The sequence below is a fragment of the Fukomys damarensis genome, unplaced genomic scaffold (genome assembly GCF_012274545.1).
Source record: "Fukomys damarensis isolate Sample0158 unplaced genomic scaffold, DMR_v1.0_HiC HiC_scaffold_12, whole genome shotgun sequence".
Lineage (NCBI taxonomy): Eukaryota > Metazoa > Chordata > Mammalia > Rodentia > Bathyergidae > Fukomys > Fukomys damarensis.
Genome location: NW_022900924.1, coordinates 14,302,576 through 14,318,849, shown reverse-complemented (window position 1 = coordinate 14,318,849; position 16,274 = coordinate 14,302,576). Strand labels below are relative to the sequence as shown.

General features: G+C 46.0%; 1 long non-coding RNA gene across 1 annotated transcript; it reads left to right on the top strand.

The window, feature by feature from the left end:
- The first annotated feature begins 2,215 nt into the window (after positions 1 to 2,215).
- On the top strand, positions 2,216 to 4,118 carry LOC104848245. The gene is made up of 4 exons (XR_002024709.1): positions 2,216 to 2,333; positions 2,792 to 2,887; positions 3,735 to 3,846; positions 3,941 to 4,118. It is a non-coding gene; the product is annotated as an uncharacterized LOC104848245 (long non-coding RNA).
- The last annotated feature ends 12,156 nt before the right edge of the window (positions 4,119 to 16,274 follow it).

Below are 16,274 nucleotides of genomic sequence, written 5' to 3'. Positions count from 1 at the left end.
CATGATTGGATGGCTCAAAGGAGGTGGGGCCTGGGCGAAGGCAGGCACCTGGGAGGCGTGACTGGGAGGCTCCATCCCTCCGCTCTATTCCCCGTGGCTTTTGCCCTCTTCCCTTCCTGGGTGCCATGAGGTGAGAAGCTGGGTTCTATGATGCCTGTCCGCCATGATTCAGCAATGGAGCCGGCTGGCCACGGCCTGGGACCTCGAAAACCATGAGCCCAAAGAAGTCCTTCCTCCTTTCACTGATAAGGAATCCGGCTCTGAGTGAAGCCAGTTCCTCAGTTCACACAAGCAAGGCGCAGAGCCCTGATCCAAAACTTCCCTGCCACATTTCTCTCCTGTCCGTTGCTCCGTTGTGCTTTCCCTTCTTTCATAGGAGCACCTTCTAGTTAGAGCTCACTTTACACTTTGTTCTGGATAATAGCTCATGCCAGCCTTGCAGCAGCTTGGTGATGACGCCATTAATATTCTGATCCTCTGCAGGAGAAGACTCGAGACTCACAGATCCAACATCACTGGGTCACTAAGAAGCCTTTTGAGGGCCGGGGATTTAGCTCAGTGGTTCCGGCCACTGCCTCGCAAGCGTAAGGACCTGAGTTCATCCCCGGTACCAAAAAAAGAGAAGCCTTTCGACTTCTGCTCCAGTCCCGGGGCCCCAGCACCCCACACCCATGCAAAGGGAATAGTTTTTCAGGTGTTCAGAAGCTAAATAAATAACAGGAGCGGGCTGGGCCGCGGCTCAGTGGTGAACACCTGGTGGTCACGTATGACGTTCGGGATTCTATCTCTAGTGCTGCAAAAACATTTTAAAAAAATTGTGGTGGTGGTGTCCGACGTGAAGCTGACCCATGTCACAACTTGGACTTAAAACAAGCCATGAGAACTCTGGCTTGACCTTGGTACATTATGACACAGGATTGGTAATCAGAACTAGGGGACTGAGGTCTCGGCTCTCTCCTTTGGACCTCGGGGAAAGAGATAATGCTGGGAGCCACTAGGAGGGGCAGATCAGGAGGGGTGACCCTGGCCGGTGACCGTCTCAGGGCTGGGAGGCTAAACCCTCGGGGCCATCCGCTCGCAGCCCATTGTGACAGCCAGTCACACTAATCCAATTCCCCTCGACACTGATTGGTTCGTTCTAGCCAATGACGTGAAGGAGGAGTTTTCAGAGTGGGAGGAGCCATGGGTAGTGTTTCCAGGTGACGCCCACCGGAGTCAGCCTCGGTTACTGAGGCCACAGTGCTGCTCCAGGGCCCTGTGGCCCTAGGGGTCCCCTTATGTCAGTCCCAAGAGAGACCTCAGGCAGAGGCTGCCTAGCAGAGTCAGCCCAAAGTGTTACAAGAAGGAAACTTCTGGAGAGAGTTTCTTTGCTTCTAACTCTGTTTCCTCTGATGTGTGTGGTCCAGACGCAGCCACTGTGGGCACCCTGGACATCCGGTGAGGGGAGGATCCACACCCCGGGGACGGCACAGGAGGAGAGGAGAGGGCAACCTCTGGAAAACTCCTCCCAGGGTGGGACGATGTCTTCTGTCTTAGCAGCAGTGTGTGAAGCCAGAACCTTCCCAGCGAGGCTGACCTGGACCCCGTGGAAGCGGCTAGGCAGGATTACGTCCATTCTAGGCTCCAGCGGCCTCAGCTGCGTCCTAGCTGCTACGTCCTCGGCCTTGGCAAGTTACTTGGCTTCCTTCTGAGTCTCAGCCTCCTCTTCTGTGAAGAGGGGAGAATAAGATTGCCGTGGGGTGGGAAAATTGAGTGGGTTCACGAACAGGACTCATCGCCCGGCGCTTCGGAGGCACAGGAATTCTAGCAGCTGTGACTGGCAGCACTGCGACAGCCCCTGCTGTTCCCTGGGCCCTGACACCTTTCCAGAAAATGAGTGGGGCTCGGGGACCAAACAGCAAGGACTCACAACCGTCCCACAGTTGCCAGCATCCTCCTGGCCCTCCGTGCCCCCAGCACATCAGGACCCCAGGTGCCCACCCTCTGCACACCTGGTTCTCCATCTGCTCGGGCAACCTTGGCTTTGAAGTTGGCTGTGCACACCACCTGCTCCCAACTGGCTTGCAGTTGAAGTCTGAAACCAACTGCAGTTTCCTCCTTGTCCCTGTGCTGTTTAACCTTCTCCCATAAACAGAAGCTTGTGTAAGAGCAGAGGGGAGAGGGCACTTGAAGAGCTCTCCTGGTTTCATTGAATTGTGCCAATAGCAGCTCTCCTGTGCGGACAGCATCCGAGGCTGCTGTACTCAAGAAGATGTGGCATCCAGCTATCACAGAAATGAAGGAAAGGGGACACAGAGCTCCTGCCTCTTCTTGCTTCATCGCGAGAGGGCAAAGTTAGTAATCACTTTAGGGTATTCCAGGAGTTTCTCGTATGTAAGAGTGCACCTCGCATGCAGCTGGATCTCAAAGTTTAAAAATCCACACATAAACTGGGCATGCATGGTGCCACAAACCTGTGATCTCAGCTATCAGGAGGCCGAGGCAGGAAGATCACAAGTTTGAGTCCTGCCTGGGCAACTTATCGAGACCCCGTCTCTAAATAATATAAGAAAGACTGGGGTTGTAGCTCAGTGTTCTCTGAGCTCCATCCCCGTTGCCCAAAACAACTAAACACAGCAACTACAAGAGGGAAACAGCAAGGCCAACTGCACGTGCCAGCGCTGTCGTGTCTGTTGTTAGGGTCGGAATGTGTTTGGGTTTGTTGATGTCGCTGATGAGCCTATTGTTAAATATTTGGACCGTTGCTCATTAGGATGACTCTTCAAACTCATAAGCAGTTCTCTATCTTTAGAAATGGAGACAGCGAGAGAGGGTTGGAAAGATGTTGGCCAAAGGTCGCAACACTCGAGTCAGAAGAAATGAGTTCAAGAGATCCACTGTGCGACGTGTGAGTGCACTTCACACTCTTTCTGTGCTTTTAGGTCCTTCCTCTGTGTGTGTGTGTGTGTGTGTGTGTGTGTGTGTAATGTGAGGGACTGAATCTGCCACAGGATCTCCCTAAGTGGCCCAGACTGGCCTCAAACTTGCAATGCTCCTGGCTTGTACTATATTCTTGACCGTTGGTCAGAGGGCAGACGGTAAGCATTCTCATCACAAAAACACAGTAAGTGTGCGAGGGAACGTGGGTGTTAACCTGCTTTGTGGAGTCCTTCTACCTCGGAGGTATATTGTGAAACCTGTTGTACATGGTAAATACAAACAAGTTTTTATTTGTCGATTAAAACCAATCCATACATTTTAAAAACAGAAGAAAAAGAGAGAGACTTGGATATAGCTTTGGGCTCTGGGGAAATCACCCCAACAGGTGGGGAAATCTATCTTTTTGAGTGTGATGTACTTGGGTGTTGTTCTCGCCACTGTGGGCACAAAGGGTGTTTGTTTAAGAAGGAAATTGATCCAGGCTTGCTCTGTGGTGCTGCTCTGCAGGGAGAGATGTGGTAAGAGCTGCTTGCAAAGGACAGGGAGGGACGAGCCTCAGTGGGAGGGCTCCTCCTCTGGGAGGTGGGTTCCCTAGCTGTGGGAAGCTGCCCATCTGCAGCCTTGGGAAGGAGGTGCGGAGGAGAGTTGGCCACCCTCCCAGGGCCACCTTTCACGGTGTCAGTGAAGAAACCTTTTCTTTTGTTGTTGTTGTTTTGGTTTTTTGAGACAGGGTCTCACAATGTAATTGAGACTGACCTGGAACTCACTATGTAGCCCAGGCTGGTCTCAGACTCACAGTGATCCTCCTGCCTCAGCCTCCGGTGTGCTGGGATTTCCAGCGTGCGCCACTACGCCCGGCGATGAAGAAACCATTTCAAGACAGAAGCCATTGTTAAATCAAGAGGAAGCACGGGTGCATAGTCTCAGGTCTGTAGTTATTTTGTGGGTGACTTTGAATTTCCTTTTCTGGGTAATCTCAGTAATCCTGGGTGATTTTCACCTTGATCAATGACTCGTGCAGTTGGAAGTGACAGAAATCGAACTCCAGTCCACTTAAGCCGAAGAGGAATGTATCAGCTCTTGAAACTGGGAAGTCTAGAAACGTGGATGGCGTCATCAGAACGGCTTGACCCAGGGGCTCAAATGTTATTGTCAGCTTTCCCCTTTTGCCTCCCTCTTAAAACATTAAAAGTAAACGAGATGGATTCATCTATGGATGAAATCATTAGATGCAAAGTTGATGAAGAGATTCACAGTGGAAAGATCACAACTGTCACCACCTAAGCCTTATTAATTTTAGTGTTCAGTTACAAGGGGGCCACCGAGAGGGGCGCACAGCAAGCCCATGGGGGTTCCCATGAAGTGTCCCCTCTGAACCCTTAATCGCTGACTCCCTCCAAGGCAGCTCTGAATGAGAATCTAGGGCATAGTTTTGGGGGTGTTCTCAGGAAGTGCTGCCAAGGGGCTGAGAAAATGAGACAGTGAGGAGAAGCCAGTTGGTAAAGCGACAGCTATCAAGAAAGTTACCGTGGTGTGCAAGGAGAGCTGAGTCCAGCTCAGGAGCTCTGAGTGGCTCAGGATCAGCCTCCCCGGAGACCCAGCAGCCGGGGCATTTACACAACAGCTCCTGAGACTGCTGCCCAAAGGCTGATCCTGAGGAGGGTGGTGGGGCCCTTTGCGCACTGACCAGGGAAACTTGGTACCTGAGAAGGCCACGCAACAATGCAATGCAGGCCTGGGGTTGGCAGCTGGCTTCCTGAGGTGCGCTGGAGCAGTACAGGTTGGGGTGGCCCAGGCAAGGTCCACCACAAATTCCTAGAGCTCTCTGCTACTTACAGGAAACACAGGGGGTGATGAACAAGGTAAGCAACACCTAAGGGCGTTATAGGGGTCGCTTCTCCAAGGTGACACGCAGCCCTTAACATGCATGCGCCCAACAGTAGAGGGTAGGACTATGAGAGGTGAAGATCCATATGAAAATGAGGAGAAACAGACAAGCCTGCTGTTGTCGTTGGAGACATCCATACCCCTCTATCAGGAATGGGTGGATCCGGCAGGCAGATCAGTGAGGCCACGGTGACACCCCCAGTCACCTGCAGGGGCTTCTCCCGGCAACAGAATGCAGGTTCTTAAACTCTCACAAGGCATCTACCAAGTGAGGATCCACGCTGGAGTAGCTTTAAGAGGATCTCGGCATATTTAAAGGATGAAAACCATAAAACATGCCTTAGGCCGCAATGGAATTAAACTTGAAATCAGTAACAGAAAGATAGTTGGAAAATTTTACAATACTTGGAGGTTAAACAAGATGCTTCACAATAACACATGAATCAAAAAAGTCTCCAGAGATATATAAAAATATTTCAACCAAATGAAAAGAAAAATATAACTTGTTGAAATTCGAAGGATGCAAGGAAATCAAAGCTTGGAGGAAAATTGGTATTGAATGTGTGTGCTGGGGAGAAAAAAAGATGTAAGATCTAAGTACCCACCTTAGGAAACTAGAAAAGGAAGAGGGAAATGAATCAAAGTAAGCAGAAGAAAAGAAAAAAATAATGTTAAAGGAGAAAGTAATGAAATTGAAAAGAGGAAATCAGCGGAGAAAAGTAAGTGAAGCCAAATCAACACCACGAGAAGCAGAGAGGAAACTTCAGAATCCAGGGCATTAATGAGGACTCTTTTCTGTTAGAAGTCAGTAGCCTGAGAAAGCAGGGAACTTTTGGGTGAAAAGATATATAGGAGGTCTGATAGCCAGAGGAAATCAGACCCTAATTAGAACAACTCACCTGGGAATTATGAGACAATCACAAACATTTGATTCTAAACTCAGCACTAGAAAAGTAAAGCACATAGCTGGGCTTGGTGGCAAATGAATGTAATCCCAGCACTCGGGAGGCTGAGGCAGGAGGATCACTGTGAGTTTGAGACCATCCTGAGCTACATAGTGAGTTCCAGGTCAGTCTCAACTACATAGTGAGACCCTGTCTCAAAAACAAAACAAAACAAAACAAAAAAAAGAAAAGAAAAGCACATTAGTTATCCACACTAATGTGCTAGTGACCGAGTGTGGAAGGGTCACATTACTTAGAAATGGTCATGGGATCTTTGTTGGGGTGAAATAGCACAGTGGGTGAGGTTTCTTTTAAGATTCTTCAGCAATTATTTTATTTCTTTCTCTCTATGTTTGTTGTTGTTGTTATGTGTGGTCTTGGGGATGGAGCCCAGGGCCTTCTGTATGCTGAGCAAGGCCTCTACCACTGAGCTGTGTCCCCAGCCTTTCTTATGTTTTGAGAAGGCTCTTGCTACATTGCCAAGCTTGGCCTCAAACTTGCAATCCTCCTGCCTCAGCCTCCCAAGTAGTTGGGATCACAGGCTTGTACCACCACACACAGCCCTAAGCAATGATTTTATATAAAAACAGGCTGGGAGTGGTGGCAGACACCTATAATCCCAGGATTTGGGAGGCTGAGGCAGGAGGATCACTGCAAATTCAAGGTTAGCCTGGGCTACATAGTGAGTTCAAAGCAAGCCTTAATGACATAGAGAGACCCTGCCTCAAAATCTGCAAATAAATCTGATCTTCCTTTGTCCTTCAGCCTTGCTTCTAATCTCTTCCTCTTCTATTTCTCTATTTTTCCTCCCAACTCCTTTTAAATCTTCTCCCCTAAGGGTAAAATTGCCATATCAAGGGCTTATTTATTGCACATAACTTTCTGGTTCACTTTAGATTCTGTTATATAACCACAAATCTAGTTCAATCAGTTAGGAATGGCAAATCAATAGTTCCCACAGTTTGTCATTTTCTAGGCTGTATTTGATGCTATTATTATCACTGATTGTACTACTTTAGCCAAGGTGACATAACTGTGCTAATCAGCTGTCCTTCCTAGTATACCACGACTGAGATTGGCTAAGGGTGTTAAAAAAAAAACAACTACAGGGCAGTGCCAAAGAACCAGTGGCTGGGCCAAGTGGGCAGTCAATTGAAGAGGGTGGACCTTGCAACAGACTGAAAACCCAAAAGCCAGGCTACACCTGGAAGACACCTCTGAGAAGGAGTTGATTTCTGAAGGGTTCTGAATACTGGCCATAAACCTATCTGCCAGGAGCAGTTTACAAGCACCAACCCAGGAATTAAACTTCTAGAAAAACAGAAAATGAGAAGACACTTAAACGAGATGTAACCCCTCCAGACCTCCAGCTCACCAAAGGCAAACCCTGGGGCAATGAAGTGGAACAACCCGAAAGCTGCCTCCCCGGACTCTCTGAAGGGGAACAGCAGAAGCCACAAAGTAGACACAATGTAGAAAAATTCAAAGCAGAAACACTTTCTCAGATAACTACAGAGGTGGTGACCAGAATGAAAGATAGGCTTAGTTACTGTAGAGCAGATACAGATTGAAGAAAATCCCCAAAATAGAGGAGCTCAGGAACATGGTGGAGGCCATGAATGCCCAGCACAGGAAAGAAATGTAATCCATGAAACATACTGAAATAGAGATCCAGGAGATTGAAATCTCCATTTAAAGTATACACAGAGCAATGAGCCAATGTAAGGAAAGAATATCGATAGAGAAGACAGGATTGTGGTTAGGGATCATAAAAAGGAAGATCTTTTAAAAATAGCAAGGGATCATGAGAAATCAGTCCAGCAGCTACTAAATGATGCAAAGAAGAAAAATGTAAGATTGATAGGAGTCAGTAAAAAAGCAGGAGATAGGACAAATGACATAAAAAACCTGTTCACAGAAGTAACAGCAGAAAACTTCCCAAACAGAGAAAAAGAATTTGACATACAGATAAGTGAGACATATAGAACTCCAATTTGCCATGATAAAAAAAAAAACTTTCCCAAGGCATATAATAGTCAAGATTCCAGAAATTCAACACAAGGACAGAATAGTAAAAGCTGTAGGAAACAAATCTTCTGTAAAGGAAAGCCCATCAGAATGGTAGCAGAGTTCTTCTCAAACCTCGAGTCAAGGAGAGTTTAGAGTGAGGTATTTCAAGCCTTAAAGGAAAACAACCTCCAACCCAGATAGATGTATCCCACGAAATCATCTTTCAAATTTGATGGAAAAATAAGACACTTCGATGACAAAAAACACCCAGAGAAACTCCTGATCACCAAACCAGCACACCAAGGTGCTCTGAAAGATACTCATGAAAGAGATAACAAGGATTACAACTCCATGAACCCCGATAGAATGAATCCATTAGCCAAGGCAAGAAATTAAACAGAAGAGGAAAGAAGGGAGCCAATAACAGGAAAATAACATGAGAGGGATGTCAATACGTATCAGTTATAACCATCACTGTTAATGGTCTCAGCTCACTAATGAAACAGGCAGGCAGAATAGATCAAGAAGCAAGATAGAACAACATGCTGCATGCAAGGAACACGTTTAATTAAAAAAGAAATCCATACACTGAAAAATCAAAGGACCGAATCGGGAGGCTGAGGCAGGAGGATCACTATGAGTTGAGACCAGCCTGGACTACATAGTGAGTTCCAGATCAGTCTCAACTACATAGTGAGACCCTGTCTCAAAAAACAACAACAAAAAACAAAACAAAAAAAAAATCAAAGGACAGAAAACAGGCCGGGCGTGGTGGCGCATGCCTGTAATCCCAGCACTCAGGAGGCTGAGGCAAGAGGATTGCTGTGAGTTCGAGACCAGCCTGGGCTACATACTGAGTTCCAGGTCAACCTTAACTACATAGTGAGACCCTGTCTCAAACAAACAACAACAACAAAAGAATGGAAAATAATATTCCAGGCAACAGGATCCCAGAAAAAAGCCAGGGTAGCTATTTTATTTGTAGACAATATGGATTTCAAGCCACGACTGATTAAGAGACACAAAGAAGGTCCTACATCCTGGTAAAGGGAACAATCCAAAAGTAAGAGATAACAATCATAAATATATGTGCACCAAGTAGCAGCACACCTAACTATATAAAACAAATACTAGCAGACTTGAAAAATCGAACAAGCACAATACAGTTGTAATGGGAAACCTCAATACCCTGCTGTTACAGACAGATCAACTAGACAAAAAAATCAACAATGAAGTACTAGAACCAAACTTTTGAAAAAATGGCTTTAGCAGATGTCCCCACAACATCAGAATCCACATTCTTCTCAGCTATACCAGGGCATTCTCCAAAATGGACCACATACTAGCTCATAGAACATGTTTAAAGAAATGCAAAGGAACTGCAATTATTTCATGCATATTATCAGACTATAGTGCAATAAAATTAGATTTTAATGGCAAAAAAAAAACCCACAAGAACTTCATAAGCATATGGTAATTAAACAACACTGTCCCGAACAACCAATTGGTCACAGATGAAATTAAAGAAGAAATCAGACAGTTACTACAATTAAATGATAACACCAGTACAACATACTGGAACTTATGGAAAGAAATGAAGGCAGTCCTACAAAAGAAATGTATATCAGTGAATACACATATCAGGAAAACAAAGCAGGATAAGGTTGACCTCAAGCTTCTAGAAAAAAGCAAGTCAAAACTCATATGTGAGAAGAATTTATAAGAATCAGAGCAGAAATTAATACAATGGAAACTTTAAAAATACAAAGAATCAATGAATCAAAGAATTAGTTCTTTGAAAGATTAAATAAAATTGCCAAACCATTAGCCAACCTTACCAAAAAAGGAAAGAAAAGGCTCAAATCCATGCAATTGGGAACGAAAAGGGTGAAATCAAAGCAGATCCTGCAGAAATCCAGATCATCAGTACCTGCTTCGAGAACTTGTATTCTAATAAAATGGAAAACACAGAATAAATGGACAGATTCCTAGATACATATGAATTACCAAAACTGAATAAAAAAGATATAAAAATTTTAAACAAATCAATATCTGCCAATGAAATTGAAGATGTAATTAAAAATCCACTAACAAGGAAAAGCCCAGGCCCTGATGGATTCACTGCTGAATTCAATAAGAAATTTAGAGAAGACCTAATGTGACTACTTCTCAAATTCTTTAATAAAATTGAAAGGGGAACAGTACTCCCAAATTCATTCCTGGAAGCAAGCATTATCCTAACACCAAAACCAGGGAAGGATGCAACCAAAAAAGAGAACTACGGGCCAATTTCCCTACTGAGCATAGATGTGGAAATCCTTAATAAGATATTGGCAAACAGAATCCAGTGAATCATCATGAAAGTTATACACCATGACCAAGTAGGATTCATCCCAGGGATGCAGGGATGGTTCAATATATGCAAATCAATAAGTGTGTAATACACTATATTAACAGAGCCAAGGACAAAGACCATACGATCAGCTCAATAGATGCAGAAAAACCATTTGACAAGGTTCAACACCCATTTGTGATTAAAAATAAAACCCTACAGAAAATCGTCATAGATGGTATTTATCTCAATCTGACAAAAACCATCTATGACAAACCACCAGCCAACATCACATGAAATAGACAAAAACTGAAAGCCTTCACTCTAAAATCAGGAACAAGACAAGGAAGTCCATCATCACCAGTCTTACTCAATATAGTTCTGGGCTTTTTTGGATACTGAGGCTTTAAGTCAGGACCTTGCACTTGCAAGGCAGGTGCAGTGCCACTGAGCTAAATCCTCAGCCCTCAATGTAGTTCTAGAAACATTAGTCAGAGCCATTAGACAAGAGAAAGAAATAAAAGGAATAAGGCTAGGAAAGGAAAGGAAGAAGTTAAATTATCATTATTTGTGGATGACAAGATATTCTACATAGAAGACCCCAGTAGCTTCACCAAAAGATTTAATAACTCAATTCAGTAGCATAGCTGGATACAAAGTCAACATTCAAAAATCCATAGCCTTCCTGTACATGAACAACAAAGTCACTAAGAGAGAAACTAGGGAAACAACACCTTTCACAATAGTATCTAAAAAATTTGAAATACCTAGGAATCAATCTAACAAAGAAAGTAGAAGACCTCTACACTGAAAACTACAGCACTCTGAAAAAAAAAAAAAGCAACAAAGAGGATATCAGAAAATGGAAAGATATCCCTGTTCTAGAGTAGGAAGAATCAATATAGGGAAAATGGCCATACTTCCAAAATTGTTTTATACAGATGTAATGCAGTTCTGAACAGAATTCCAACAGTATATTTCACAGAACTAGAAAAAAACAATCCAGAAAAAGAAAAAACAATCCTAAAATTTATTTGGAACTACAAAAAACCTAGAATAGCAGAGGCAATTATGAGTAACAAAGGCAAGACCAGGGACATCACAATCCTTGGCTTGAAATTATACTACAAAGCTACAGTGAGAAAAACAGCATGGTACTGACAAAAACCCAAACAAAACAAAGCAAAAAAACAGGGCTGGGGATTTAGCTCAGTGGTGCTGCTTCATCCAAAAGCAGAAGGTCCTGAGTTCCACCCCCAATACCAAAAAACAACAACAGCAAAAAAACAAAAACAGACCCAAGGATCAATGGTACAGATTAGAAGATGCAGAAACAACTCCAGACATACTCAGCCACCTTATCTTTGACAAAGGATCCAAATATTTTCACTGGAAGACAGAAAGCCTCTTTAATAAATGGTGATGGGAAAAGTGACTTTCTACATAGCAAAGTTTGAAACCCATGCCTTTGACTATGCACTAAACTAAAATTGAAATGGATCAAAGATCTAAATCTTAAAATGGAAATACTAAATCTGCTGGAAGATAGAATAGGTAGAACTCCCGAAGACGTTGGCGCAGGCAAAGACTTTATGAACAAAACACCAGCTGCACAGGAACTATCACAAAGAATCAGCAACTGGGATCTCATCCTATTGAAAAGCTTTTTTCACAGCAAGAGAAGCCACCAACAAAGTGAAGAGACAACCCACAGTGTGGGAAAAATTTTTGATATATGTTCCTCAAAGGACTAATGTCTAGAATATATAAAGAACTCAAAAATCAGACCCCCCCATATTTAAAGATCCAATCCAACATTGGGTGTCTGAAATGAATAGACATTTTGCAGATGAAGACCTCGAAACAGCAAATAAATACATGAAAAAATGTTCAACGTCACTGGTCCTTCAAGAGAGGCAAACTAAAACAACACTGAGATTCCATCTCATTCCCGAAGGAATGGCTGCTATCAAGAAATCAATACAAAAAAAGAAAAATTGGGTTGGGGATTAAGCTCAGTGGTTCTGCCACTTGCCTTGCAAGCACAAGAACCTGAGTTCGATCCTTCAAAAAAAAAAAAAAAAAAAAAAAAAAGAAACCGACCAGTGCTTGCTCTGGCAGCACACATACTAAAAACAAATCAACCAGTAAAAAAGGCTGGAGAGGCAGTAGGAGAAAAGGAACCCTTCTCCACTGTGGGTGGGAGTGTAGACTGGTGCAACCACTGTGGAAAATCAGTATAGCGATTCCTCAAAAAATTAAAACTAGAGGTTCCATTTGATCCAACTATCCCCCTTCTTGGTATCTTCCAGAAAGAATTCAAAGCATCCTACCTCAGGGATATATGCACACCCATGTTTATAGCAGCATGGTTTGTAAGGGCTAAAGCTTGGAAACAGCCCAGATGCCCATCACCCGATGAATGGATGAAGATGTGGGGTTTGCTTTTATACAGTGGAGTACTACTCAGCCATAAAGAAGGGTGAGCTTCAGACATTCATAGCTAAATGGACGGACCTCCAGACCATACGCCTAAGTGAAATAAATCAGACACACAGGTTTAAATACAGCATTGTTTCTCTGGTGTGAGAAGCTGGAAGTGGAAATAAGGACGGAAATGTGCAATAGATACTGGGAAATGGGAAGAAAATGTTCTAATGGGAAGGGGAAGAAGAGGGGGAGGAAGGAAGGGACAAGAAAAAAAGAAAGAAAAAATGGAAACAAAGCTTTTGTATACAGGGAGGGGAGAGGGGCTCGAGGTGAGGGAGGGAACGGAGAAAAAAGAGGGACATATGCACAGGTGCAAATTCCCGCCGCCTAGCGTTAACATTATGTGTATCTACAATGTACCAGGAGATGTTTTGCTAAAAATACGTACAGGATCTGACTGCGCCCTGGCTTCTTACTGTATTTGCTCTTAGTCCTGGACCTGGAAGATCGTATTTTTATCCAAACTGTAAAATTCCGATAATATTCAAATCACCCAGCATTGGCCTTAATTATGGCTTTGCAAAAATATTGCATTAAAGCGCTTTTCCCTCAATTACTGGGTGTTTGGGGCGTCCCTCTAAGTTATGCATTAGAAGCCGCTGCCTCTGCCGTCCCACCTCAAACCCAGGTTCCCCCGTCCCTCTCTCCCTGACCTCGGGGTGACCCACGTACTAATCCATGCTCGAGTTCTCCACCAGCCACGATCACCACGCGGGCGTATTTCACACCCTCCGCCCAGGGCGCACGATGGAGGCACAGCCCAAGCTTGGGAGGCGGCGGCGCTTGTGGTTAATTCGGAGCCCGGCCGCGGGGAGGCGCTCTGGGGCCAGCCTCGACCGGCAGCTTCGCCCAGGCCTCCGGGAGCTCCCGGAGGGTTTGGAAAGAACTTTGAAATCCAGTCGTCGGACTGCTATCTCCACTGCTGCTCTTCAAGTTCTCGCGTTTTCTCTCTTCTACTGTGACGGAAGCCGCCTTTGTCCCCACATGGGTCCTTGCTAGGTAGTTCTTGGGTGTTTCTCCACCTCCTTTCCATGGGGAGTAAGAGATGCTCCCAGCTCTTGGGTGGCAGAATCCCTGATAAATAATAGTTGAGTAAGGCTCTGTCTTCTATGTTCCTAAGCCTTTCCTGGAAAGTAATAAAATCACAAATGGAAAGCCTCCTGCCAATTTTTTTTTTTGAGACCCTTGCCCTGTAATTCAGGCTGGCCTTGAACTTGTGGCAATCCTCCTGCCTCAGCCTCCCTAATGCTGTGTTTACAACTGTGAGCTATCACACCCAGCTTTCCTAATTCTTTTTGCAAGGTAGACAGTGAAGTTCTTTTAAGATCCAGGATGACCTGGGTTCCTATAAATGCTGTCTCTCGGAGGCTCTCTCATCTCTTATCTATAAGAGATAGCGTGGCCCTCAGGGCCTGGCCAGTGGGTGCAGTGGTGGCTGCAGTGTGTGCTCAGTGTAATTGTGAGAACAAAGAATGTGCCTAATACATGTTAGTGGCAGTGACTGTTTTTAGGGTCCCCTGTACCTCTCTGAGAATCTGTAGAAAGTTCGGAAAGACTTGTCAGGAAGATGGCACTTTCTAAGTCCTGTCTGTCTCATGTGCAACCCAGGAAATTCCTTCTCACGTAACTAGGGAGGTTGTCTTCCTCCTTCTGCTCCTCCTTCTCCTTCTGCGTGTCGGGGATGGAAACTGAGGCTGTCACACTGAGATACATCTCTAGCCCCCTTTCTTTACAAATAATTTTCGTTAAAAAAAATTTTTTTTAAATTTTTGAAACAAAATCTCACGGAGTCACTAAGCTGCCCGGGCTGGTCTCAGACTTGACATCTTCCTGCCTCAGCTCCAAGAGGGCTGGGATTCTCGGCACTTGCCACGGTGCCTGTCTTCGTGTCACTGTTCCAGCAACACTTTTGTTCTGATTGTGAAAGCGACGCTCGGAGGTGTGAGTAAAGGTGACCGATGGAATTGCCCGGTGTCCGGCCGAGAGACCGACGTGGACGAATCGGCAGCTTCCTTTCCCGAATCAGCTCAGGGCAGGCAGTGGGTGTGCACGCGCTCCGGGCTCGGACAGGGCAGTTTTGCTGCAGGGCTAGAGATGACGGCGTCACGTGTCTGAACCGGATCTGCTTCCAATGAGCCCAGGAGTAACCTTGAACATGGCTCTGTGTGTGTGTGTGTGTGTGTGTGTCTGTGTGTCTGTGTCTGTGTGTGTAGAACGTTTATTTATGCTTTCCACAAAACACACAAAGTTTAGATCAGAAGGAAATCATTTCAACCAAAGAACTGAATAGTTTCTTCCTGCATACCCTACTTTAACTCAAGAAATAACATGGCGAGCTATTTCACTACAAAGTAAAATAGGACGAAATATTTCAGGGGAAATATTTAAAAAAATAACTCAAATGCAGAGAGCAGGAGGAAACACGCTGGTTTTTTTCAGAAAGTGCCTTCTCAGGGCCCACAGCACTCAAGAAGAGACCAACAACGAAGGGCAAATAAGATTCTCCTCCTGCTTGCAAATTTCCAAAAAACCCGGAGGGGGAGAGGAAAGGGGTAAGATTGTGACGTGGAAGGCAATGGGTGCTCACGGCCCTGAGTGAATACCTGCTCCCACGGGCGGCAAATCTGAAGCAGGCTCACCTGCAGGGTTTCCCTGAACTGAGGAAGCACCCTGACAGCGGAGCTTGCTCTTTCCCTGAGCTGTGGCAGGGGTGTCTCGCTCCATGAACTGCTGCCGTGAACGGAAGTCAGCTGGACGTCACAGCGTCCACAGCGGCTCTCCCGGGCCCCATGAAAGCTTCACGAACCCCATCCTTAGCTCGTACTGAGTTTGGGAACTGCGCTGGCACTGTTGAATCCTTTGCTGACTTTCTTTGGGGAGCAGCAGGGGTCCCCATTCTCCCAATGGACCCCACACAGTGGGTGCTGATTTAGTCACCTCTGCCTTGGGATTCGAGATGGCAGAGGCCACACTCGGCGTCTATCTTGGGTCACCAGGTCCCCTTGACCAGGACACGTAGTGGCCCTGGGTCGGGCACAGGAGCTGGCAGGGAGGTGCAGGTGAGGCAGGTGCAGGCGCGTCACCGAAGGTGGGCCAGAACGAGGTGCAGGGGAGCCATGCGTGGGGGGTGTCCCCAGGGAGGAGCGAGGAGGCAGGGGGACCAGGGGTCCCCCCAACTGTCCAGGAGGAGGGGTCCCTGCCATGGGAAGTGTATGTATCTGAGCGTGACTAAGACTGGCTGTGGAGAAGAGGTGCATGCTCCTTCAGAGAGAATCTTCATGCTGTTTCTGTGACAGCTTTTCTCCTTCACCATCATCACCGCCACCACCACCACCATCAGCAAGGTCCTCTGAAACTCCTCTACTGCACTTCCGGTTCCCGTTCTGGGATTTCTGGGCCCGCCCTGGAAGCGCGCGCGTTTGAAGAGCTCGGCTCTCCCACGTTCTCCTCTGTCTTTCTCTATCCTCCCGACGCCTGCAGTCAGAGCTGACTGTGGCCTTCCGGCCGCCCGCTCACTGCACGCTGGCTCACCCGGCCCCACCGTCGGCGTCCGACCTTGCGTCTGACTTCAGCGCCCCCTGGCCCTGCGCCCGCATCCTCCCCGGAGCTGGAACCCTCGCCCTGACCCTGCGGTACAGGACCGGGCTTTAGGGCACAGCTCCGCCCCGCTGACTGCTGAGATCGGCAGGGCC